At 49.4% G+C, this 23,773-nt stretch overlaps 1 long non-coding RNA gene across 1 annotated transcript in view; it reads right to left on the minus strand.

The window, feature by feature from the left end:
- The window catches only part of LOC138503904 (uncharacterized), a 71,014-nt gene that overhangs the window by 19,519 nt on the left and 27,722 nt on the right, over positions 1-23,773 (minus strand). The window lies entirely within an intron of this gene.

The raw sequence follows: 23,773 nt of genomic DNA on the forward strand, positions 1-23,773 counted from the left end.
ATGGTCACGTGATCGGGCAAGAGCATCACGTGACCTCACAGTCCCGCGATGCAGAAGCTCAGGGTTAGCCCTTCGCGATCCTATGCGCCAAGGCAATTGCCAATGTAGGAACGGCCGTAGTCTGACAGCCGTCCTATTACGGACCAGGCGCGGGTGTGCCCGCAAGACGTGTGTGAGTCCACGTGAGTCCCGGGGAAGGGGGGAAGTGAGAGAAGGGCGGGACTGGGGATGAGGGAGTGCCCTGGGGACCGCATGATGAGGGATCGTGACAGAACCCCCTCCCAAAGGCCCACGACCCCGTGGGCAGGAAGGGTGATCCCGGTGGAAGCGAGCCACCAACCGGGGAGCGTGGACATCAATAGCAGGAACCCAAGAGCGCTCCTCCGGACCATAACCGACCCAATCAACCAGGTATTGCAAGCGCCCCCTGCAGACCCGGGAGCCCAGAATGGAGGAAACCTCATACTCGTCTGGGGAAGCCAAGGACACCGGGGCAGCAGAGGCGCGCAAGCGGGACGGGGCCGGACACGGTTTGAGAAGGGAGACATGAAATACAGGGTGTACCCTCCAAGAACCCGGGAGAACCAGTCGGTATGTGACAGGGTTGATAACCCGGGAAACCACATAGGGACCCACAAAACGGGGCAACAACTTCCTACAACCCACTAGCCTCAAGTGACGAGTGGAAAGCCACACCCGGGAACCCACCGAGAAAGACGGAGCCAACAGCCGTTTCTTATCTGCCTGGACCTTCATGGAAGACTGAGCCTCACGGAGATGTAAAGCAGTCTGGTCGTGGATAGAGGACAAATCCCTAAGACAGGCGCTGGCGGCCGGATTGGTGGAGGCCGCAAGGTCAGGGATCGGTAATGTGCGGGGATGTTGGCCATAGAGAACATAGAAGGGGGAGAACCCAGTGGATGCGTGAACTGCATTGTTATAAGCGAATTCAGCGTGTCGGAGGGCACGCAACCAAGAGCACTGTTGTTGCAGGATCAGACAGCGGAGATATTGTTCCATTGTTTGATTAGTCCTTTCGGTCTGACCATCCGTCTCCGGGTGGTAGGCCGAAGAGAACCGGACATCGATACCCAACAACCTAGTTAGAGCGCGCCAGAAGCGAGAAGTGAATTGCGATCCCCGGTCTGATATAAGGACAGAGGGTAACCCAAAAAGACAAAAGACGGTATCAAAGAACAGGGTGGCCAGGATGGAAGCAGAGGGGATACCCTTGCAGGGGATGAAGCGTGCCATCTTTGAGAAGGAATCCACCACCACCCAAATAGTGTCGTAACCCTGTACCCGAGGGAGTTCCGTGACAAAGTCCATGGTTACCGTATGCCATGGTTTCGGGGGCACTGGTAAAGGGAGAAGCAGGCCTAACGGGCGACCCCTACGGGTTTTGCATTGTGTACAAATGGTGCATGTATTGACGTAACAATCCACGTCCCTCTTCATGCCCGGCCACCAACACCAACGCTTCAGGAGGGATAACGTACGGCGTTGGCCAGGATGACCATTCACAGGGGCATCGTGCGACCATTCCATTGCCATGTTGCGTGTGTCGGCAGTGGGCAAGAATAGGCGGTTCAGCACAAACGGCAGGCCATCCTGGAACACCGGATCCCACTCAGATAGCTGGTCGGGATGTAAGGACACCCACTTGCGTACTGCGTCCACTAAGGGTATCGAGGGAGTACATAGACAAACGACCTTAGTGTCGTCCAACATTGTGTTAGGGTATACGGGAAGAGAGACCCCCCCGGGAGAGCGGGACAGCGCATCGGCCTTGCCGTGCGCGGAACCAGCCCGATGCCGAATTTGGAAATCGAATGCTGCGAAGAAAAGGTGCCACCTCACCTGACGGCTGTTAAGGCACTTCAGGGAAGCCAAGTCCTGCAGGTTCTGGTGATCAGTAAACACCGTGACTCGATATTTGGCGCCCAAGAGATGGTGTCGCCACACGCGGAAAGCGTCCATAACCGCCAACAACTCCTTCTCGGTCACGGTGTAGTGTGACTCGGGGGTGGTAAACTTGCGGGAATGAAATGCAACAGGGTGCAGACGACCCGTGGCCTGACATGCTTGGGATAAGACAGCACCAAGAGCGAAGGAGGAGGCGTCAGCTTCCACGACAAAAGGGAGTTCAGAGTCGGGATGCTGAAGAACAGGGGCTGTGGTGAAAGCAGTCTTCAGTGAATCAAAGGCCTTCTGTTGTGTATCAGACCAAAGGAAGGGAACTCTAGGACTGGTTAATGCAGTGAGGGGAGACACGATAGAAGAAAACCCAGAGATGAATCTCCTGTAGAAATTCGCAAAACCCAAAAAGGACTGAAGGGCTTTCAGGTTCGCAGGAATAGGCCAGTCCAAAACCGCTTTAACCTTGGAGTGGTTCATGGACAACCCCCCGGGAGTGATACAGAACCCGAGGAAATCAACATTACCAACGTGGAACAGGCACTTTTCCGGTTTGGCATATAGTGAGTGTTTCTGTAAGCGTGTTAATACCTCACGAACGTGTCGCACATGCTCTTCCAGGGATTAAGAAAAAATTAAGATGTCATCGAGGTAAACCACGACGTAAACGTCTAAGATATCGCTCAGGATATCATTCATAAACCTCTGGAAGGTCGCCGGGGCATTACACAGCCCAAAGGGCATGACTGTATATTCGTATAGGCCGTACCGGGTACAGAAAGCGGTTTTCCATTCGTCCCCGGAACGGACGCGGACCAGGTTGTAGGCTCCGCGGAGGTCCAGTTTTGTAAAAATGGTAGCGTGTGTGAGTCGGTCCAGCAAGGGCGTGATGAGGGGAATAGGGTACCGATCTTTCCTCGTGATAGCATTCAGGCGTCTATAATCAACACATGGGCGTAGATCGCCTTCCTTTTTCGGCACAAAAAAGATAGGGCTGGCTGCAGGCGAGGTGGATGGTCGTATGTGCCCTAAGCTCAAGGACTTCCTAATGTACTCCTTGAGAGTCATTTCCTCGGATGGCGAGAGGGAATAGATCCGCCCCGTGGGAACCACTGTATCAGGGAGTAGTTCGATAGGGCAATCGTACGGGCGATGTGGAGGCAGTGTTTCAGAGGAGCCACGATCAAAGACAGCTGCGAAATCTTGATAGACCTGGGGAACGTCTAGTGCCACTAACCCAACTACGTGTTCTGATGGTGTCTCTTGCGGATCCTGTACTGTAAGATGAGCTATAGCCTGGGCGGGATTGTCGCTGTGTGCGTCTGTGGGAAGACAGAAATGCTGGCAGACCGCCGACTCAAAATGAACCAAACCCAATTTCCAATCAATGAGGGGATTATGTTCCTGAAGCCAAGGGATTCCCAGGATGAGCCCAAACTGTGGCGTGGTGATAAGGTCAAAACTAATGTTCTCCCTATGTCTGGATTGTATAGTTAGTAGCAAAGGGGCTGTTTGTTGTTTGACTGGGCCCGAAATCAAGGACGAGCCATCTACAGCCTGTACCGGTTCAGGCCTGGTCTTGGTCAAAAGGGGCAGGTTTAACAAACGGGCCAAGGAAATGTCGATAAAGTTTCCCGTGGCCCCAGAGTCAATTATCAGAGTAACAGGATGTGAAACGGACGCTGTGGGCTGTAGAGTGGCTTGTACATGAATGGGCCGGATACGCCCGAAAGAGGGTGTAGGGTTCGGGGTGTCTGTGGTATAGCTCGATCCCGTCCCCGGTACTATGATCGAGCTATCCGAAAACCCTGTGGCTTGTTTTTGGGACGACGTGGGCATTCCTTAACAAAATGACCTAGGGTGCCGCAGTAGTAGCAAGCGTTATCCGCCCTCCTGCGTTCCCTTTCCAAAGGAGATATCGGACTCCTGACCCCCCCGATCTGCATGGGTTCTTGGGAGGAGTCAGAAGAAGGAACTGTCATGGGAGAAGGGGAGGAGTGAGTGAAACCTGCTTCCGCTCTTCTTTCGGACCTACGTGCGTCCACCTGGAGTGACAAGTCAACCAGATCTTGGAACGCAGTGGGTAATGAGGGTACTACTGATAAGGCGTCCTTCATAGGGTTGCTGAGGCCCCTATAGAAGACGACTGCTTTCTTGCCCTCTGGCCAAGAGGTTTCAGCGGATAGCTGGTTAAAACGGGTTATGTATTCAATGAGAGAACCCCTACCCTGGCACAAATCCAGAAGTTCCAGGTCTCGAGATTGGGCCTTGTGTCTAGTATCAAAAACCCTGGACATCTCGGTGACGAGGAGATCGAAATCATATAAGGCCGGGTTATCGTTCTCCAATAAGGGGTTGGCCCATGCAGCGGCAATCCCAGCCAAATGGGAAAGGGTAAATGCCGCTTTCGTGGTGGAATCTGGAAAAGCCTGAGGCCGGCACAGGAAATGCAACTTGCATTGGTTTAGGAAGGTCCTAAATTTCTTGGGATCCCCGTGGTATCTCTCAGGGGCCGCCAATGGGAATGGAGTAGGTAGCATCATGGGAACGGGATTCTGGGGAACAATCGGAGGTGGAACAGGTCGAGAAACAGAGGGTGTGTCTCCGAATTCTACATCTGGGGGTAAAGGGTGTCTGGTACTTTGTATGTGGTCGAGACGTTGATGGATAGCCGTGTTGGCTGCCGCCATATCGGCTCGTAGCACTGTAATGGCTTGGACTATAGCAGACATGGGGTCTTCAGCGTTCCCCTCCATTGCCTACACGACTTTAGGCTTCTCAGTCTGTTGAGACTTGAGTGTCGTGTAGGCAGTAGAGGCCTCCGTCCCCAAATGCCGCACAGGGAGAACTTAACGCAACTCTCTGTGCAGCCGTTGAGGTCACAGGCGAAGATGTTCGAATGTCCAAGTCCGGGAACGCGAACCTCTGGGACCCCACACTGCTGCAAGAAAATGCGGATTAAGTACCAAGCAAGAAACAGTACCACAGTATTAGAATAACTGGAAAGGTCTTACCAGTCAGGGTCAAGGAGGGGATGAGGAACCTAGTGGAGAGGTCCGGGACCCACGTGGACGGCAGTACCCCAAGAGGAGTAGGCTCAGTTGTTCGCCTGTCAGCAGGAGCTGTGGAGCTGTGGAACTGTGAGGCAAGGAGTTCAAAGAACCAGGGTGCAAAAGGGTGATCCAGGAGGCAGTCCAATAACAATCCGTGGTCGAGAGCCGTGTATCACTGTGCAAAGAAATCCGAAGGGGTAAATCCAAGAGGAGTCCAGTAAAGCAGGCCAGGTCGATTCCGTGAGTGATCCAAAGATGATTCCAAGTCCGTAGCGCCAAACAGAATGCAGAGCACAGCTGAGAAGCAACGAATACCCAGGTTTCCGGGTTTATGTACTCGCGCTTCTGGTCACGTGATGCGTGGCATGGTCACGTGATCGGGCAAGAGCATCACGTGACCTCACAGTCCCGCGATGCAGAAGCTCAGGGTTAGCCCTTCGCGATCCTATGCGCCAAGGCAATTGCCAATGTAGGAACGGCCGTAGTCTGACAGCCGTCCTATTACGGACCAGGCGCGGGTGTGCCCGCAAGACGTGTGTGAGTCCACGTGAGTCCCGGGGAAGGGGGGAAGTGAGAGAAGGGCGGGACTGGGGATGAGGGAGTGCCCTGGGGACCGCATGATGAGGGATCGTGACAAAACCTTCACCAACACACAGCCCTTATATTGGGGCCCAACCCCACTTTTGTGGTACTTCTTTGCCTAACTATGTTTTGGTGAGTGGCCCTTTCTGTGTGAGAACATGCTTGAGTAATCAGAGAATGAGCCAGGAAACCAACTCATTGCCAAACACATGTGGTATCGCAGCCACCTGATTGAAGACACGTCACACAGATAAGTGTCAAGGAAATGCAGACTTTATTGTCCTGAGATAAATGGTCCAGAAAACACTGGTACCCCCACACCCTTCAGCTCGTCAGCCCACTTCCAACTGCAACAGCCAACCATTCCACCTGGAACTACCCCTCATCAACATTCCATGACACGCACACATTGACATAGTGTTGGCAGCGGGTCTGGCATCACCCAAAGGTCCAGACCCAACACCTAACCAGAATACCACACCTGGCTTCTAATTCTTAGATCATGCATGTGTGAAGAAGAGCGAGAACATTAGGGCTGTGCACTTCATGTAATTCACTCATCACTCACTTGTAAACTGCATTTAGAAATTGGGAAAGATTCATGTGGGTGCTGACATACACTAGTTTGTTTTGTTCCTTGCAACCTCTGAGCATTTCTTAACCCCACACTCCCCGAGTTCCTACAGCAAGTGTTCCCATTAAACTGCAAGAGATTTAAGAAAAGATTACAGTCTTGGGAAAAACATAGATTCAGGGTACAGTACAGCCAAGAAAGGGTTATTTTGCTTTTGAACTATTTACATTACAAGGGTCCCATAAAGGGTGTATCATGAAAGAGCTTCTTGTGGTGGGCAAGTTAGGGGATTCTCCCTTTACCTCACTGGAGCCCAACAGTGCATAGCAGATCAGAGAACTCAGCCCCATGCCATCATAACCCCTCACCCTAAGTGTCAGGCAGGGAACTTTGTCACAGGTCTTGGTTCTTAGTTTTAAAGGTGTGTTTATATTCTTTTGTTTGAATGATTTATGGCACAACAACCAGTTACCAACTGTTGTCAATGTAAATAGTAGAACACTGAGATCATCAACTGGTGAGGTCCTGACTTCCATATTTCACATGTTGTATGCATCTTTTCAAATGCAAAGTAGTGAAACACAAAAAGATACATAGAGCAGTGAGTGTTGTCGAATGCATGCTTCTTGAAGTGGAGGGAGATCAGGGTGGCTCTTGTCACACAAAAGGTAGAGGTGCACTGAATTAGTGAAGGCCTTTTTCAAGTCCCAGTAACAATATCTGCAATGAGATGAGCATCTGGGCATATGAAGGAAACAGCTGACCAACAGAGAATGCCTGATCAATTACTTTGCATTGCCCATACAGAAATCAAAACTGTTGGCTTTGTCAATGCATGTTGACATTTGCCATTGTCTGGTAACTGATTCTGAGGCTTCCCTACCAATTGAGGAGCCAGAGGTTAAGTCAGGGAGGTCTGTGTTTGTCAAGCAAAGAGAAGAATGCTTACAAATGGGGGGAGTGGCGACAGAGCCGGGTAAAGGGACGTGATTTGTGGACTCCTCCAGTTCTTTAATGATCCTGGGTAACAGCTGAGACCACAGAAAGCAGCGCCATGTAAAAATGCTTAGACAAGCGCATGACTATGTAAGGAAAAGAACGTGCACAATTCGGACTTCAGATAGAGCCTGCTACGTGAGATGAGAGGCTGACCGGCCCCCGCAGGGGGCGCTAGAGGGACAGCCTACATAGCGGGCTGTCCCCTCTGGCCACCCCCTTCCGGTTGCTGGGCATGCCTCTCCTCTTCCTGCCACCTCAGCGAGGTGGAAGAGGTGTCCCCGGGGACCTGGCTTCCGGTCAGATCTCCCCGGGGACACTTATAAGGGTGGGAGCGGCAGGCCATCAGTCTTTTGCCCTGCAGCTCCCGCCTAGTGTTAATCCCCACCCACCCACGCCTGATAGTAAAGTCTTGGGGCAAACAAGTTGAAGGTCGGTAAGATTTGGAGTGTAACCAAAAGCGCTGTCAGCCTGTGCCAGTGGCATATATGGGACAGTGTCCTACTGGTAGTAATCAGTGTTCTGGTAGTAACCAGAAGCGTTGTCAGCTTGTGCCAGTGGCATATATGGGACAGTGTCCTACTGGTAGTAACTGGGAGTTAATACGTGCAGACCGGTAGTAGAGTAGGATCAGGGTGAGGCTTTCGCATCATCAATAGGAGTGATAAGGTGAACAGAGTTAATTAGTGATAAGATAAGTTTAGTGTGTTGTATGAGTTGTTCCTAATTCTCTTCTCTTGTTACAGGCGGAGTATCGGGGCGGTCCTAGCCAATGAGGGACTTCACGCTGCAGCTGCAGCGGCTCGGGATTGGCCGGGCTCGAGCCGATCCCTCGACGGGCACTGACTCCCTTACTTAGGCCTTTAGGCCAACAATCTCCTGGTCAGTGCCCCTGAGTGTCCTGCTGGTAGTACCAGTGTAGCTGGAATAACCAGCAGTTTTTGTCAGTTTGGCCAGTGGCTAAAGAGGTGACATGGTTCACCCGTATCTGACTGTTTGGCCAGTGGCTAAAGAGGTGACATGGTTCATCCGTATCTGACTGTTTTTTGTGATGTGGCTGGGACCGTCCCAAGTTGTCTTGCTCCAAATAAACTGTGACCTTGTGTTTTCCAAAGAACTTTAAAAAAGTTGTCTGTGTTTCATTTCAATGTACTATTATTCTGACCTAAGGAGGTGGGGGTGTCCAATGGGGATCTCCCCGCTATGAGCTGGAGAAGAGAGAGGCGTCTGGCGGAGGTGGAAACAAAATGGCCCCCAGCCTGAACAAAAGACAGCCTTGGTAGGCTCCGGCAAGTGTGACAGGAAAAGCAGACACACACAGAAGCTGGAAGAGACCTTGCACTGCAGGGCACAGGAGAAGTGAGCAGGTGCCAGTGTGGAGCAGAGCCGCAACCCGGATAGAAGGGAGAAGTGTGAGTGCCCCTGCAGTGGCTGTAGCACATCCAAATGCACCAAAGCCGCAAGATAATAGTTATACATAACACTAATAAGAGAGATACAAGCAGATGCCGTCCGGCTGGTAGCGAGACGTGCACCCTCTGTTAACAACGTGTGAAGCAGCTGAGGCATAGTGAAAGCCCCGGGGCAGGAGGGTATCATGGCCGAGAGGATCCCTTTGGATCAACATTAGGCACTGTCGGCGCACCAGCACATCTAGTGGACACTAGATACATTGTAGCGGGACACGGACAGCGTTCTTTGCAACAAAAGGAGCAGGAACAAGGAGCCAGTTTCCCGCTGCAAGAAAGATGTAGGCACACAGTAACTCTATTGTGGTGGATACTTTGTGGCGGGGGCTAGAACTAAGGCAGAGCGTAGTCGAGGCTTCCATGGAAATAAGGTCTGCTACAGCAAGCAGGCAGCAGACCCAATACGCGGCAGAGACACGTAAGAGGAGCAGCACTGAGGGTGTAAGAATACAACCTTGCGGATGAGAGCTACACCCGGAGGACATCACTCGACAATGGAGGCACCAGCTGAGGCATGATCCTAACCGCAGCACGAGGACAATAGCCCCTGCGCACACAGGAAGGTGCCCAAACTGGGGGGGGGTGCTCTATGTTACAATGGGCAAGGTGGAAATGAGGAAAACTGGGGCCCAGTGGGCAGGTATTTCAATGGATGTCGAGTCATCCGGGCCCATGGAGCAAGAGCAGGCCTAACAAGATATAACCAAGACAGCGGTTATATTCCGATGCGCAGGTTGGTTAGACTGGCACAGGAGGAGACGATCAACAGGCAAGGATAACGTGACGGCTGGCAGTGAGGTGGTGGGGAAGATTGTCCCGGGAGGATAGCTCAGCGGCAGCGTGCGCGTCTTGGAAGCAAGACGACATGAAGCAACACAGGTTCGATCCCCGGGTCCGCGCTTAGAAACCTCTGGGTGTTTAAGCGCTTTATAAATACGTAACTAAGACAAAAAAACTATTCCTGTAACAGCGCCTCGATGCCTGCGGGCTGTGTGAGCGCTTTATAAATGTAATTAAAAAAAAAAAAAAATTGTTAGGGAGAATTCTCTGTTTAGGCTGAATTTCCTAACCTAGTGAGTCCCCCAGCAGCTTTGCTGGATTTTTTGGGGTTTATTATTTTTCTCCTGCCGAGAGTGAGACTCTTTTACCCTCACTCTTGGACATGATTTGAGTGTGTTTCTTTGACTCTAGATGTGTTTAATGGGCTATGGGGTCTTTTACTCCATAGGGCTTCATGTGATGTGTGTTACACAGCACCCTCAGTGCAGTAAAACAGGGGTGTCATAGTGACCCCCCAACGTAGACTCCATACCCTGGGATTGACTACTGTCTCCCAGGGCATGTAAAGTCACCATCGACTTTACTAGTCTCAAATTCTGAACAGAACCAGTACAAACCATCATATTGTGGACGTACTGGCCGGGGCAATTCTATTGCCCCGGGGTCTGTTAGTCGAGGGGATACGTCTCCATCCCCCCTGATCGAGTTTTGGCTGGTGGCAGTGGATACTACCTTTTATATTCAACCGCGACTATATCCCTATGGAATTTTCCCATTGTTCGAGGCTACTACCTTTAATTATTTAATTCCGATAGCCTCGAACATACTGCCGGTTTATTTATTTAATATTAATTTGCCAGTTGGTATTTTTTGCCAGAACTCGATTCTAAAATGGCGTTTGTGTTCTCTTCTGTGACTCCAACCCAAGTCGAGCCCTTTGTTCCACTTTTTGGCGGGCTTCTCTACAGAAGCCCTCCAAAGTGGTGCCACTCTGTCTGGGGTACTTAGGGTGGTGGTTCCACTCTGTACTGGGGTGGAGGGGGATTTAGGCACCCTGGACTGAGTTACCTAGGCAACTCAAGTCGCACTCCGTCCTGATGGGCCCAAGCGGTGAGCTGGCCGGCTCACCACTTAGCATGTTTGAGTGACAGCTAGGCTAGGTGAATGGGGGTTTTCTGCATAAAAGCAGGGCTTTGGGGACTGGAACTTCAGAAGTCGCCACAGGACCTAAAGAATCCGAGGAGTGAGAAGCAGAGCCGACCTGCAACGACGACACCACCGGTGGAGTCCTGCTGAACCGTCTCACCACTTTTCCCGACGACAGAGGAGATCTCCCGCCGGAGCGTCTTCTTCCCTTGACTGTTGGGGATAACCAGTTTCACCTTCTTTTCGCCTTCCTGAAGCATTTCGTGGCTGCCTTGCCTGTGCCAAGCACCTTGGCAACCGGGATACCACGTTTTTCTACTACCGCGAAACCAAGGGTAGTACCTTTAACCAGAAAACTCTGCGGCTGGTTTCTTCCCTGACAGTGCAACGACCTTCAGCTTTCCTCCACGTCGAGATCTTCTCTTCCCCTGGACGACGCCACGACTTGCACCCGCTGCCAGGAACAACTGCCCCCGCTGGAGGATCCTTTCCACCTAAGGTACCGTGCTCCGCCTGGCTTCCCTTGCAACCGACTGTACGGGGTAGATTTAGCCCCTGGCTTTCGAACCTGGGTTAGCCCGGGACACCCTGGCTAAACTTTTCTGAGCCTAACTAAATCCTTTTTGAACTCCCTGCAAGACTTCTAAGCCTATTGTAATTGTGTGATCTTGGGTGCATTTGTGCCCTGCTCTCTCCAAGAGTGGGCCCGGCCTATGGACTTTGGCTCACAAGTAACTTTTGACTTTCCTGCCTTGCTAAAGTGTTCCTAAAAATTAGTGTGGTGTATCTTCCTACATTCTGCCTTTTTCCCTCCCTTTTTTCATTAACTTATTGGAGTGCCATCTATAGTTAAGCGCTCACCTCTGTCTGGAAATAAGTGGTGTTAACTAAGACTTGTCTGATAAGGAATAAGGGATGTATATATATAAATAGTAACTGTGTTTTGAAGTGATTTACAATAATAGTGCTGGAGTTTTCAATAAGTGTGTTTTTAAATAAATAATTATATACCAAAGCTCTGGGCAGTGTTTGCTTGTGCTATTGTATCTGAGTGCCTTTTGTGTATATTTTGCATACTGCCTAACTCTTTTGAGGGAAGTCTGACTGCTCAGCCACAGCTACCAGGTAAATCTGGGTGGTACGGACTGCTACAAAGTGGGTTTACTGCTAATACCTGTAGTCCTAAATCTTTTGCAGTGTTCCCAAAGGGAACTGCACAGGTTTCTGCCTAACACTGGTGTACAGCGGTGGTATTTGTATTGAGTATACATTTTAGTGTGCTTTAGGATACCTTAGTGCAACTAACCACAAAGCTTAGCACTAAAAAAAGTTATTTCCTAACATGTCAACTATGGAAAGTTATATTCAAGAGTCCCTTGCTACAAAAACTGCTGATTGTTTAAGAGTTCTCTGTGAGCATAAGAATCTCCTGACTAAAGGCAAGAAAATGGAGCTAATAGAAAGGTTGTTAGCTAACCAAAGTCTGGATGATGGTTCAGAGGAACCTACCACTCCAGCAACTGTAGATTACAGTATTGAGATTGAGATTGATGAAAGTGTTAATAATCTTGAGGAAGAGTCAGAAGAGGAGGGTGAGGCTGCTGTGACTGTCCCCCCTAGGCCTCTGTCTGCCCTACCTACTGTACCTACTGGACCTTTGCCAGGTCCCACATTTAGTCCTCAATACTTCGAACTGGAGAAAATGAACCTAGAATTAGAGTATAAAAAACTTAGTGCTCAAACTGAAAAAGAACTAAGGCTAAGGGAAATGGAGCTCAAGCATGAGCTAGAAATGAAGAAATTATCTGTAGACAATGCTTCTCTCTCTGGCTCCTCTAGAAGTTCCAGTCCTAAAAGACCCCAGATGCCTAAGGAATTGGTTGGTATGTATGGGCCTACATTGGATGTGTTGGATTGGTTGTTTCTGTTTGAATATAATCATGGGCTCCAGAACATCACAGGAAATGACTTACTCACCTAGTTGTTCTCTAGGCTTCCCTCTGTTGCAACTGATGTGGTAATGGAAATGGGGGAGGAGGATAAGAAGGATTATGAATGTGTGAAACTAGTTTTAATAGCTAGTTTTGGGAAGACCCCTTCCCAGTATCTTAAGAGGTTTAGAACCCTCAAAAAGCATGATGGTACCCCTTGGGCTACCTGGGTGAGTGAAGGGTTGAAAAACGTAGAGGGATGGATTAAGGGTTACAAAGTGAACACTCATGAAGGTATGAGAAATCTGTTTATGTTGGAGTCAATTTATGATGCCTGCTCTCCTGAGCTCAGACAGCACTTGACTGATTTAAAGGAATTAGATTCCAGAAGGCTAGCTAAGGCTGCTGACTTGTGGGTTGCCAACAGGGCCACTCACAAGGATTCTAGGGTAACTCAGAAAAAGGATGAGGGGAAACAGGATAAAATGGACTCCAAAGAGAATTCTAATACTGCAAATTCCAAAGAGGGCCCCAAACAAAACCATAAGGGTAAGCCACAAGGGAAACCGAATCAGGCTAGTGTACCTTCTGGTCCCAGACCAGAAGGAGGCCAGAACAAGCCTCCATTCCAGCGAGCCTTTGGCTCATGCTATGTTTGTAAGGCTACTGACCATGTGAAAGGAGATCCCAGATAAGGGTAAAACTCCAGGGATCCAACTTGCCTCCTTAGACTTCGTTCAAGAAGAGGAAGTCCAAATGGCAAGTGGAAACTTTCTATTACTGGCTGATGAACCCACTGGAGTCTCAGCCAGTGTTTCTTTAGTCTCTCTGGGGTTGTGGGAACAACAGAAGTTAGATGTATATAATTCTATCCCAGATAATACTAAAGAGTATTATAAGGACAGTGTCCAGGTGAATGGTCAGGAGACTCCTGCCATTAGGGACACTGGGGCCAGCATAACTGTGGTTGATGAATCATTTTTCAAGGAAGAGGATGTTGCTAAAGCACCCAAATGCCTCACCTAGTTAGCTGGAGGGCCTGTGCAGATGTGTCCCCAGTTACCAGTTCTCATCCAGTGCAATGATATGACCGTACAGATACCTGTCAGTGTACAATGTGAGGTGCCAGGAAGGGTACTGTTGGGTAATGACTTGAAGGCTCTTGGAGTTGTGTCACATACCCCCAGACCTCCTAGTAAACGGTTACAGGAGTTAACCAAAACTGCAAGGGAGAAAACCTTGAGAGGTTCTTCTCAGGAGATGATGAAGAAAAATATCACTCCTCCTCCATTGGAGCATACTACTGCAGTCTCAACCAGATCAGGAGCCAAGGGGCAACCCAAGACTCCCAGGAACAAGCCAGCAGCAAGCAATCCAGTGCTTCCAACAAGGACTTCCCCTATTTTGTCCAAAGTTACACCAGTAACTCCACCTCCAGCTGAGGCTGAGAGGGAGGTACAACCCTGTGTGGTTGAACTAGACTCTGAAGAAGAGCTAGTCAGAGGCCAGGACCTTATTGGAGATTTGGATCCAGCTGACCATCCTGAGCTGCAGTCTTTACTGGCAGAAGGTGGACCCAGCAGATCAGCTTTCCGTAAGGGCCAAAGAGAATGTCCAACTCTGGACGGTCTCCGCCACCAGGCAGCTTCTCAGGCTGATGGGCAAGAGCCTGGGAAGTACAGGTTACACTGGGAAGATGGCCTCTTCTACAGTGAACCAACTGAGTCTGAACCTGGAGACTACAAGCGCCTTGTAGTACCTCAAGAGAACAGACAACAGTTCTTACAACTAGCCCATGAGATACCTTTGGCTGGTCACTTGAGTTTCAGGAAGACCAAGGAAAGGCTCTCTCTACTTTTATTGGCCAAAGATGGGGGCTGAAGTAGATAAGTATTGTAAGAGCTGCCATACCTGCCAGACTTCTGGTAAGGTTGGTTCCAAGAATGTGGCACCTTTAGTGCCTCTCCCAGTTGTGGGAGTCCCATTTGAGACGGTAGGGATTGACATTGTCAGTCCCCTTGATCCCCCATCCTCCTCAGGCAACAGGTTTATCCTTGTTGTAGTAGACCATGCTACTAGGTACCCTGAGGCAATTCCTATGAGGACTGTTACAGCTCCGGCAGTGGCTAAGGCCCTCCTTGGTATTTTTACCAGGGTTGGGTTTCCTAAGAAAGTAATCTCTGACAGGGGGTCGAATTGTATGTCCCACTACATGAAAGCCATGTGGAAAACCTGCGGAGTTACTTACAAGTTCTCAAAAGCATACCACCCTAAGACAAATGGGTTGGTAGAAAGGTTCAACAGAACCATGAAGAGCATGATAGGTGCTTTAGAGGAACCCCTTAAAAGAAAGTGGGATCTTCTACTGTCCTGCCTTCTCTTTGCTTATAGAGATGTCCCTCAGGAGGGAGCAGGTTATTCTCCCTTTGAGCTTCTTCATGACCATCCGGTCTGAGGTCCATTGGCCCTGATCAAGGAGGGGTTGGAAAGTGCTCCTTCCCCCAAGCCAGTCAGAGTGACTGACTATGTGATAGGTCTCCGAAGGAGAATGTCACACATGATGGCAGAAGCAAGTGACAACTTGAAGGCTGGACAAGCTCTGGTCAAGCATTGGCATGATCAGAAGGCTAACATGGTTGAGTTTACTCAAGACTAGCTAGTTCTTGTGATGCTTCCAACAAGGCAGAGGGCCTTGCAAGACAAATGGATGGGACCCTTCAAGGTTGTGGAAAAACTTGGAGAGGTCAACTATCTGGTGGATCTGGGCAAACCCAGGGAAGCTCCCAGAGTCTTCGAACCCACCGCCTCAAAGCCTATGTCTCTAGACCTGAAGTAGGAGCCTTGCTTCTAGCTTCATTGGAAGAGGAGGAGGAGAGTGAAGCTCTACCTGACCTCCTAAAAGGCTTACGTTTGGACGAAAAGGTTGAAGGAGTTAATCTCTCTTCAGATCTGACACCTGAGCAACAGGAGGAGTGCAAATCTATGTTAAATCAGTTTGCCCCTCTGTTCTCATTTTCACCAGGCTTGACCCCTTGGGGACAGCATGATATTCTCACTGGTGACTGTCTGCCAGTCAAAAGCAGAGGGTACAGAATGTCAGAACATGTCAGAACCCACATCAAAGGTGAGGTCAAGAAGATGCTTGATCTCGGGGTAATAGAGCCCTCTACTAGTCCATGGTCTAGCCCAGTTGTGTTAGTACCAAAGGCAGGATCCAAGGAATTGAGATTCTGTGTGGACTATAGAGCTCTTAATGCAGTCACAAAGACTGATGCCCACCCTTTGCCAAGGACAGATGAGTTGGTGGATAGACTTGGCGCAGCCAAGTACCTCAGCATCTTTGACCTTACGTCAGGCTATTGGCAAATAGCCCTGACAGACCATGCCAAGGAGAAAACTGCATTTTCTACCCCCATTGGCTTATACCAATTCAAGGTTATGCCTTTTGGGCTGAAAAATGCACCTGCTACATTCCAAAGGATGGTAAACCAAGTTCTAGCTTGGTTGGAGGACTTCTGCATAGCATACTTGGATGACATTGCAGTCTTCAGCCACTCCTGGGAGGAACATGTGAACCACCTGGGACATGTTTTGCAGGCTCTTGAACAGGCCGATCTGACCATCAAGGCAAGTAAATGCCAGATAGGACAGAGTAAAGTGGTCTACCTTGGGCATGAGGTAGGAGATGGAGAAATAAGGCCTTTGCTCAGCAAAATTGAATCTGTGCAAAATTGACAACACCTACTACTCAAACCCAGGTCAGAGCCTTCCTAGGCCTCACTGGGTATTACAGGAATTTCATTGAGAACTATGGGATCATAGCCTCTCCACTGAATGTAATCTCCTCTCCAAAATTCCCTAAGAAGGTCAAATGGAATGAGGAGTGCAATCAGGCATTTGAAAGCCTGAAGAAAGCTCTTTGCCAACCTCCAGTACTGAGAGCTCCTGACTACCTGCAAACTTTCATTGTACACACTGATGCTTCCAATGTAGGTATAGGTGCAGTCCTAAGCCAACTGGATGAGAAGGGTAGGGAGCACCCCATTTGCTTCATCAGCCGTAAGTTGAAGGATCCTGAGACAAGGTGGGCAACAATTGAAAGAGAATGTTTTGCTATTGTGTGGGCACTGAAGAAGTTTAGGCCAACATAGACTCCATACCCTGGGACTGACTACTGTCTCCCAGGGCATGTAAAGTCACCATCGACTTTACTAGTCTCAAATTCTGAACAGAACCAGTACAAACCATCATATTGTGGACGTACTGGCCGGGGCAATTCAATTGTCCCGGGGTCTGTTAGTCGAGGGGGCACGTCTCCGTCCCCCCTGATCGAGTTTTGGCTGGTGGCAGTGGATACTACTTTTTATATTCAACCGCGAATATATCCCTATGGGATTTTCCCATTGTTCGAGGCTACTACCTTTAATTATTTAATTCCGATAGCCACGAACATACCGCTGGTTTATTTATTTAATATTAATTCGCCGGTTGGTATTTTTTGCCAGAACTCGATTCTAAAATGGCGTTTGTGTTCTCTTCTGTGACTCCAACCCAAGTCGAGCCCTTTGTTCCACTTTTTGGCGGATTCTCCACAGAAGCCCTCCAAAGTGGTGCCACTCTGTCTGGGGTACTTAGGAGGGATGGAGGGGGATTTAGGTACCCTGGACTGAGTTGCCTAGGCAACTCAAGTCGCACTCCGTCCTGATGGGCCCAAGTGGTGAGCCAGCCAGCTCACCACTTAGCATGTTTGAGTGACAGCTAGGCTGAGTGAATGGGGGTTTTCTGCATAAAAGCAGGGCTTTGGGGACTGGAACTTCAGAAGTCGCCACAGGACCTAAAGAATCCAAGGATGGAGAAGCTGAGCCGACCTGCAACGACGACACCACCGGTGGAGCCCTGCTGAACCGTCTCACCACTTTTCCCGACGACAGAGGAGATCTCCCGCCGGAGAGTCTTCTTCCCTTAACTGGTGGGGATAACCAGTTTTACCTTCTTTTCACCTTCCTGAAGCATCTCGTGGCCGCCTTGCCTGTGTCAAGCACCCCGGCAACCGGGATACCACGTTTTTCTACTACCGCGAAACCAAGGGTAGTACCTTTAACCGGAAAACTCTGCGGCTGGTTTCTTCCCTGGCAGTGCAATGACTTTCAGCTTTCCTCCACGTCGAGATCTTCTCTTTCCCTGGACGATGCCGCGACTTGCACACACTGCCAGGAACAACTGCCCCCGCTGGAGGATCCTTTCCACCTAAGGTACCGTGTTTCGGCTGGCTTCCCTTGCAACCGACTGTACGGGGTAGATTTAGCCCCCGGCTTTCGAACCTGGGTTAGCCTGGGACACCCTGGCTAAACTTTTCTGAGCCTAACTAAATCCTTTTTGAACTCCCTGCAAGACTTCTAAGCTTATTGTAATTGTGTGATCTTGGGTGCATTTGTGCCCTGCTCTCTCCAAGAGTGGGCCCGGCCTATGGACTTTGGCTCACAAGTAACTTTTGACTTTCCTGCCTTGCTAAAGTGTTCCTAAAAATTAGTGCGGTGTTTCTTCCTACAATCTGCCTTTTTCCCTCCCTTTTTTCGTTAACTTATTGGAGTGCCATCTATAGTTAAGTGCTCACCTCTGTCTGGAAATAAGTGGTGGTAACTAAGACTTGTCTGATAAGGAATAACGGATGTATATATATAAATAGTAACTGTGTTTTGAAGTGATTTACAATAATAGTGCTAGAGTGTTTCAATAAGTGTGTTTTTAAATAAATAATTATATACCAAAGCTCTGGGCAGTGTTTGCTTGTGCTATTGTATCTGAGTGCCTATTGTATATACTTTACATACTGCCTAACTCTTCTTGAGGGAAGTCTGACTGCTCAGCCACAGCTACCAGGTAAATCTGGGTGGTACAGACTGCTACCAAGTGGGTTTACTGCTAACACCTGTAGTCCTAAATCTTTTGCAGTGTTCCCAAAGGGAACTGCACAGGTTTCTGCCTAACAAAGATATCGGAAGCAACAAGCCAGCAACGGGTAAGAACTGCACGCTTAGATCAGTTGCAAAGCCACAAGGGAGCACACAATATACATCACATAGCACATCGAGCTGCAGCAGCGCAGGGCCACAGTGGGTGTGTAGCAGTGGAAGTTGGAGAACACCTACAGGGTTCCTAGGACCGTACAACACAACGGCACCCGGATAATGAGGTAGGCGGGACAATGGGCGATTGTCTAGATGGAATGACGAAATCAACTCACGGAACCTAGAGGGGGTTCGTACACACTGGCTGCCTAAAGGAAGACAATGCCATGGAAGACCGCTGCAGGAGCAGGGCGCAAACAGAAAGTAAGAACACTGTAGACCAGGCGGACTCCATGATAGCCTGATCACATAAGTTTGCATGCACAAGTAACAGGCAACTAAACCAAAGGGCGGCTACCATACTGAACGTCCCATCTAGGAAGTAAGACTGCCAAAGGCCAGGTGACGACAGTGGGGACGCAGAGCAGCCCAACATAAGGCGAAGCAAGGCCTAGGAACCACATGCAAGAGAGCATGGAAATTCTCCAGGGCCGAAGGAGGGCGGTAAGGGCCCTGAGGAACACACATGACGTCAAGTGCTGCGGGAAGCACCGACAGAGGACCCGACCAATAAGAACGATATAACAGACGAGGAGCAGTACCATTTTGGTGTCGATAGAAGCAGGTGCCAAAGGGAGAGGGGACACAAAAATGGCGTCCAAGTCATATAAAGGCGAAGGGAAACATTCCTCCATTGACATATTTGCTATGCCACCACAATCAACCGACAGTGTGAAGAATACAGCACGGGACATGCAAGGCGTGGAGACTCCCGGAAGAGGAGACCAGCAGATATTGGAGGCCATAGCTGAGCTGAAAGCAGCCCTGGAATTTAAGATAGATGTGATCAGGATCGACGTGAACCTCTTGCAACAGGATGTCAGAGCACTGTCAGAACGTACAGGGGTGTTGGAAAAGGAGGTGCAGGCTAACAAGAGCAGCTGCAACAGGAACTCCCAAGAAGTCTCCATACTGCAGCAGCAAGTGAGAAATCTCGAAGGAAGGGCAGAGGAAGCGGAAGGATGCGCAAGAAGAAACAATGTAATAATTGTAGGGCTGCCCGAGGGGGAGAAAGGCTCAAACCTAAACTACAACGACAGGGAGCAGATCCTGGAACATTTCCTCAAAGGGGGAACAGTTTGCAGAGCATCAGCGACCATCACTGCATACCCTGACTATACTTTCCAGGTGCAAAAACAGAGGATGACCTACGTGGCAGTCAAAAGGAGGTTATGAGCAGCTAATCTCAATTACATGTTGCTGTACCCAGCGAGACAGAAGGTTCTATATAAAGACCAAGCTGTCTTCTTTGAGACGCTAGGAGAGGTGGACAAGTGGATGGAGACAGTAACTTGCAGACTGAGAAAGAAGGCCAGGTGGGAGGTTGCAAGTGAACTTATGTTGTTTAAATAGTACGCATCTTATCTGCATGGTAGCTAGTATGGAAGGATGCAATATCATAAAGTTGAAAAGTCACTGCTTTAGACATTACATGTGGCCAAATGCAGGAACTACTGGTGCCGCACTGACAAGAGCAGGAGTCACACCTTACCCCACGTAGTTAGTTAGGTAGGGTACTAGTAGTTCAGTATCCTCCTGCTGCACTCCGAACACCGGCATTAGTGCAGGGTTAGGAGTGAGATGCAGGGATGCCTGAGCTCTGAAATAGGAGTTGGGCAAACGTTGGGGATTGTTGGAGAGATGGGTGGGGAGGGAGTTAGGGTAGTTAAAGGGGAGTTGGCCTACAGATACACACAGGGGTCGCAGAGGGTCGGTGAGATTGTAAAAAGGAGAGCAAAAACAGCTGGAAGAAAAGAAATGGGGGCACTCAAGATAGCAACCCTGGAATGTTAGGGGCTTGAACAGATACATTAAGAGGAACCAGGTAATGGCATATTTGAAATGGCAGAAAATAGATATAGCCCTCCTGCAGGAGACCTATCTGACTAAAGATAGACAGGATACCCCAGTGCAGAAATTGGGAGGGTTGACCCGGGGAGCAACATACTCAGCATAGGTCAGAGGGGTCCTCATATGTGTATCACCAACAGTCCCTTTCAAGGTCCTTCAGACCTACAGAGATGCAGTTGGCAGGGTGAAGTTACTACGAGGGGTGGTGGAAAACAAGGAAATATGTGTTATTAACACGTACGTCCCAAATCAGGACTTGGCACCTAGTTTAGATCCTTATAGCCCAGGATAGGCTCATATAGGGATTGCGTGCTGATATGGGTAGGGGATTTTAATTGTACGCTGGCCACGGCACTGGATAGGACAGATGTTAAATTTGCTCATCCAGCCCCCTCTGCTAAAGCTTTGAAGACACTGTTGCATGCATTTAAGCTGCCCGATGTATGGCCAACGTGGCACCTGCAAGACAGAGTATACTCGCACTGCACCGCTTCCAATAACCTCTATACGAGACTGGATTATGTGCCTGTGGGCGAAGAAACTCTGGGGCAGGTGATAGGGGTGGAATACAAGGCAAGGGTACTCTCGGACCATGACCCACTGCTGGTCATGTGGCAGGCCCTTCCCCCGCAAGCTAGGATCCCAACATGGAGATTTAGGGTGGAGGCACTCAGGGATACTTGGTTTTGGGAACACCTCAGAGCAGAGGTGAAAGAATACTTTATGCATAATACCGGAGTGTTGAATCTGCAGGTAAACTGTGGGAAGCCTTTAAAGTGGTGGTGAGAGGAGCGGCTCTAGCAAAGTAGAAAGAGATACAGGATGTCATTTTACAGGATTTACAGAAAGAGGAAGGTAGACTGCAAGCCATAGCTCAGATGGGAAGTAGGTCTCCAGAAGAGGCGCAGCAGGTGGCTAGCCTACAACAAGAGTGCTGGGCACATTGGGACAGGTTAGGCAAGTTAAGTTATAGGAAGTATACGGAGAGACAACATGCAGAAGGAGACAAGCCGGGCGGTTTCTAGCATGGCTCTACAAGAGCGAGAGCAAGAGAGAGACAGTTAGAGCAATAGTGCGTACTGGCTGAGAGTTGCGGGAGACGTAGGAGGGGGTGAATAAATGTTTTTATTATTATTATAAGCAATTGTATGAAGAAGCCTCAGAGTGTGATATGGCAGAGATGCAAGAGGCATTGTTAGAGATCAATCTACCCAAACTAAACAAAGAGGAGAGAGAAAGGCTGGAGATCCCCATCAGGATAGAAGAATTAGAGTATGTGATAAAAGACATTCCTGACAGGTAAAGCCCAAGGCGCGGATGGGCTTCCCAGTGAATTTTACAAGGAATACAGGGCGGAAATACTGACTCCACTGCTGGCGATGCTGAAAGAGCCGCTGGACACGGGCATACTCCCGGATCCCTGAGAGAGTCGATTATCGTCCCCCCTGCTCAAACCAAACAAGCCAGACACAGACTGCGGATCGTATAGGCCCCTTTCATTACTGAACCAAGATGCGAAGATCCTTACTTCTGTCATGGCACATAGACTTAAACCGGTCATAGCCAAGCTTATACATTCGGACCAGACGGGATACTTCCAACATAGGAACATCACCAACAACTTGCAGAGATTATGCCACATAATAGACTGCACCCAAGGAGAAACACAGCAGGTTGCAGTGGCATCACTAGACGCAGTCAAGGCATTTGACTAGGTCAGATGGTCCTGGCTTTTAGCAGTGCTGGAAAGGTTTGGTATTGGGCCCACATATATTAAATGGGTATGATTGCTGTATACTGAACCGATGGCGAGGGTCAAAATGGGCACAATCATCTCAGAACAGTGGCAGCTACACAAGGGCATGAGACAGGGATGTCTCTGATGCTTTCATTTTAGCGTTGGAACCACTAGCGGTCTATTTACAGAAGGAATATGGAGGAGCCAGCATAGTCACTCCGGGAGGGGGGCACTTGATTTCATTGTATGCGGATGACATTCACCTGTACTTGCAGCACCCAGAGACAAACTTGCAATACATTCTTGATGTGAGGGAATGATATGCGGCCCTGCCAGGCATAACAATCAACCCACAGAAGTCTAGTTTGTTCCCGTTGAGGGGATATGTCGGGACGCCTGTGTGTGTAAGTTACCGGTGCTGCACATTAAATGGGTTACAGGTATGTTTAGGTACCTAGGGGTCGATATTTATCATGATCCCAAGACAGAGCATGCACAGAACACGGTGAGGGTGATGAACAGAATTGAAAACTCCATGTCTTTTTGGGTCAGATTGCCGTTGTCCATGATTGGGAGGGCGGCATTGTTGAAGATGGTGGTGTTGATGAGACTCCTTCACTATTTTGCAAATGTCCCGTATGCAATACCAAAAAGGTTCTTCACGAAATTGCATAGTATATGCAGGGGCTTCCTGTGGCATAACACACAGTGCAGTGTGGCATTATGGAAACAAACAGGGGGGAATAAAAGTGCCCAATTTTGAGGCATATTTCGTCGCTAGTCAGTTGCAATATGCAGCCAGATGGCTGTCCGATGAACAAACACCCCAATCACGGTTACTGCAGGCAGTGAGCTCTCTGTATTTCCAGAAGAAAGTGATATGGATCTCCGACCCTTGCGTAGCTTGCACGTCCACACTGTTGCGACTCGGGTGAGGGATGTGGCGCAGGGCCAGCCAATTGCTGGGGAACACTAGACTGTATTCCCCACAGATTCCACTGGTTGCACTTAAAGGGGTGGGTGAACAACTGAGATTAAATGTGAGGAAGTACTGGGAACCCAAGAGTGTGGCGACAGTGGGAGATGTGGTGTAAGAGGGGATGCCCAAGGAGTGTGTGAAATTTATGGAGGACAGTGGGGTGCACCGGAGGCAAAATCTCACATATTCCTGCTGCAGAATCTTAGACACAGATGGGCAGATACTGAAGAGCTCCTTCACTCAGACGAGACAATAGAGACATTTTATGATGCGTCAAAAGGAGGACACGAAGTCTCACGGATATTTGAGGTATTCATGGCAAGGGCCGGAAAGGAGTTGGGGCAGACGAGGCAGGACTGGGAGGTAGACTTACGAGAACCAATGTCAGATGCAATGTGGGATAGAGCTCTGAAGTATCACAAAAAGGTGTCCAGGAATGCACGGCTCCAACTGATACAATTATATGTTACTCACAGAGCATATTTGACCCTGCACAGAATAGCTAAGTTCAATCAGGCTACAACACAATCATGCCCGAAGTGCAGAGAGGTAAAAGCAGACCTGGTGCACATTCTCTAGGCCTACATAGAGTTTGGTAGATTCTGGGGAGAGGTGGCCCAAGTACTAGC

Source organism: Ambystoma mexicanum, chromosome 11 (genome assembly GCF_040938575.1).
Source record: "Ambystoma mexicanum isolate Mex_15411 chromosome 11, UKY_AmexF1_1, whole genome shotgun sequence".
Classification (NCBI taxonomy): domain Eukaryota; kingdom Metazoa; phylum Chordata; class Amphibia; order Caudata; family Ambystomatidae; genus Ambystoma; species Ambystoma mexicanum.